Below are 3884 nucleotides of genomic sequence, written 5' to 3'. Positions count from 1 at the left end.
GGAACCACTACTCCACCCCTAGCGGGAGACTGGGTTGTGCCTGCACGGACCAGAGCCCAGAGTGCGAGTTGCTATAGGCAACCAGCCAGGGTGGCCAACTCCTCCGGGTTTGCCCAGGATGTTCTGGTTTTGGGACCGCAGCATCCCAGGCCTCCAGCCCACTGCAGTGACCATATTGTGCGCCCCCTGCCCATCTTCTCCCGCAGCTTCCCTAGATTAGGCTTGGGAGGCAAGGGGAGGCCTCCTGACTTTTCACACTGCCTTCGTTAATATTAAGATGAAGGCACACTCCACAACTTTCTTCCAGCCAGGCCCAGACATGGCTGTCCTTGTGAGATAAAAGCTTCCATTGGAGACTTCCTTCCTAATCAAGGTAGGTAGACCACAGGAAGGTACATCTTGTTTTATATTTTGTCCTGTAGAAGTCAGATTTCAGCCCAGTTGTGTAGGAGTGAGGATGAGCTTATGCTCTTATCAGAGCTTTGAGTACAGAGATATTTGATCTGGAATTTCAGCCAGCCTCTTCAACCCCAGAATTCAGAGGTTCAATCAGAACAGACATTAGCTTAAGTTTTCCCATCAGTTGTCTATCATTAAACTGGCAAAATCCAGATAATTAGAAAATATGACAGAGATGATCCAGACAGAGATGTTCAGTGTTTTCCTTGTCTCATTCAAAGAGTCTCGTGGTGGAACATCTGACCCATTCAAGAGGAAGAATGAAAACTCTACATAGGAACACGATGTGAATGGAAGAAACCTGTCATTGTGAGTCTGGCTTTTGATTAGTCATCTGATGTCTTCCCTAATGTGATGTGACTAAGCTGTAGCTTCTCAGCCTGCAGTTAAATTGCAGAAATGATAGGGCTTACATTAGTTTTGTTTTTATTTGATGTTGAAGATCTTTGAGTCACACTAGAAACGATGAGTATTTTTCATGTGGCACTAATGAGTTAATTCATAATATGATTTTTTGAGACAAAGTCTCTGTTGCCCAGGCTGGAGTGCAGTGGCACGATCACAGCGCACTGCAGCCTCAACCTCCTGGGCTCAGATGATCCTCCCACCTTAGCCTCCCAAGTAGCTGGGACTACAAGTGCACACCACCATGCCCGGCTAATTTTTTTGTAGATACGGGGTTTTGCCATGATGCCCAGGCTGATCTCAAACTCCTAGGCTCAAATAATCCTTCTGCCTTGGCCTCCCAAAGTGCTGGGATTATAAGCGTGAGCCACCATGCCAGGCCAATATTATTCCCCAAAAGAAGGAAATTGGGTGTGAGGTCCTGCTCCTGTGGTCACTGTGAGGTTTTTTTGTTTGTTTTGGACTCTTGCCCAGGCTGGAGTGCAGTGGCACGATCATGGCTCACTGCAACCTCAGCCTCCCTGGTAGCTAGGACCACAGGTGTGCACCACTGTACCCAGGGAATTTTTAAATTTTTTGTAGAAACAGGGTCTCACCATGTTGCCCAAGCTGTTCTCAAACTCCTGGTCTCAAGCAGTCCTCCTATCCCAAAGTGCTGAAGTTACAGGCCTGAGCCACCACGCCTGGCCACCACTAGTTTTTGTAATGGGAGCAGTTTCCATATGAGATGGAGGAATGGATTTCATGATTGTCTTTTTAATTTCTTAGGTCCCCAAGAAATTGATTGGACATGAGGAAAACACTCTAAGTGTGACCACTCTAAAGCATTGGCAGTCAGTCATTTCACTCTAGGGAGAAATCAGAGCTGTATATGGAGAATAGGTAAAGTCCCCAATATGGATATGTATTTTTATATTTGAAATATATATAAAATACATATATTTTATATATATTTTGGTTCGGTTTTGCAATGGCTCTGTTGTCGGGAATAGTCTGGGCTGTTGGTCTGATTCAGATGGGCAGTTTTAGGATCATTTTTGATATTCATTGCAATGCTACAAGTTTTGTAGCCAAACTGACCTAGAACATTTTGTTTCTTTTTAATTCATATCAACACCAATGAATGATAAAGGTGTATTGAAAATTTAGAGTTGGTTTTGCTTCTAATTTGAATCCTCTTACTCATAGACTGGGTAAACACTGAATAATCATCTTAAAGTCTGTTTTTAAATGTTCTTCCATATTATAGGATCTCTATGAAACACCAGAATTATCAGTGAAGAATATATTAAATGGGTTACAGACTACTGTAAAGCATATTTCTATCGCTTGAGAGTAAAACTGCTAGAACCAGTTCCTGTTTCTACAACAAGGTGTTCCTTTAGAGTCAGTGAGAACACACAAAACCTACAAATTCATGCAGGTGAATTACACAACTTTGCAATTTGAACTGAGTAAAGGAAGCATATGTATATAATATACACTCATACATTTATGTATTTCTTCTTAAATAGGGGACGTCCTGAAGTTCTTGAAAAAGAAGAAACCTGAAGATGGCTTCTGTGTTGTGGCAATAACAATGATTGATCTTTACCCAAGAGACTCGTGGAATTTTGTCTTTGGACAGGCCGCTTTGACAGATGGTATTCCGTTTTTGGCATCGTTGTTAGAAGCTTCTTCAACTTGAGAATATTTGAAGATGTTAAAAGAGGGGAAAAAATTCCAACCAAGAATCATATTGATATTTAAAACTGTATAGTATTTTCAGTTGAGACATCATGCCATAATGGGAAGTGTGCTGTTCGTAGATTGTGATAATCTAGGTTCTGGTTGGCCACTCACTACCTACAGGACCTTAAAGGTAACAATACCCACATCATGGAGTCATTTGGAGATAATTTACATAAAAGTGCCTATACATAAAAAGTGTGTATAAACCTGGGTAACATAGTGAGACCACATGTCTACAAAAAATAAAAATTAAAAAAACTAAATTAGCTGGGCATGGTGGCACATGCCTGTAGTCCTAGCTACCCAGGAGGCTGAGGTGAGAGGATTGCTTGAGCCCAGGAGGTTGAGGCTGCAGTGAGCCATGATCGCACCACTGCACTCCAGCCTGGGCAATAAATTGAGACCGTGTCTCAAAAAAAAAAGTATATATGGGCCCGGCACATATATAGGCATTCAGCATAACAGCTAGTAAACGTAGTAAATGTCAGTAATTCAGTAGCAAGGTGAATTAAACCAATTACAGTTTGAGCTATCATTAATGGATGTGAAAATCTTGCTAATTGTTTTTCAATTCTTTTCATAGTCATCTTGCACAGCTAGAATAGCCGTAGACTAAGTGTATGCTTCTTTCTCATCGTACGACATTTGTTTTTGTTTGTTTTTTAATTTAAAAAGTAAAAACTTTCCATCTTTGATTTGAGATACATAATAAACCTTGACTCATTAGGAACTCTGCATGGTAATATTGGGGATGGAAAAAGTTCTGGAAACAGGTTATATTTTTAACCTTTTTTTGTAATCTCTCTACTTCTCCCCTCCCCTTCATTTTTGCTCTTCTCTAACTTCATCCCCAATAATCCAAGACAGACTTGAAAGGGAAAAGGCCCCCTAAGGGGAGTGGTTCATTAGTGTTCTGGGGATGGGGAGTAAGTACAGGGACTATCCTGAGAGTTTATGGTCTGTCTGTATGTTACATTAGCCTTAGGATTTGTGTGGGGTGGTAAGCTTTTTGGGACAAATGTTTCTACTAGAGGTGGGGGCTGTAGGGCTATAGAGCCTCTTCCCACTTACTCCTTTATTCTTTATTCTCCATTTATGTGAGGTTTCTTATGGCCCCCCATGGCCCTACCAACATGCACTCTTGGAGACGTGGGTCACTACTCTGTTACTGATTTTGGTGGTGTGAGGTAGCTTTTTATCATAAGTTTTCTCTCTTATTACTAACCTGATAGAGATGGAAACATTAAAAATTAATTTTATCTACCTTTCATTTTTCTTTTGAGACAGGG

General features: G+C 41.2%; 1 long non-coding RNA gene across 1 annotated transcript; it reads left to right on the top strand.

Moving 5' to 3' along the window:
- The first annotated feature begins 11 nt into the window (after positions 1-11).
- Positions 12-3735, top strand: LOC116459334 (uncharacterized). Its single transcript, XR_004245517.2, has 5 exons — positions 12-373; positions 681-768; positions 1633-1746; positions 2114-2287; positions 2379-3735. It is a non-coding gene; the product is annotated as an uncharacterized LOC116459334 (long non-coding RNA).
- The last annotated feature ends 149 nt before the right edge of the window (positions 3736-3884 follow it).

This window comes from Hylobates moloch, unplaced genomic scaffold (genome assembly GCF_009828535.3).
Source record: "Hylobates moloch isolate HMO894 unplaced genomic scaffold, HMol_V3 SCAFFOLD_19, whole genome shotgun sequence".
Taxonomy (NCBI): domain Eukaryota; kingdom Metazoa; phylum Chordata; class Mammalia; order Primates; family Hylobatidae; genus Hylobates; species Hylobates moloch.
This window is presented reverse-complemented; position numbering and strand designations above follow the sequence as displayed.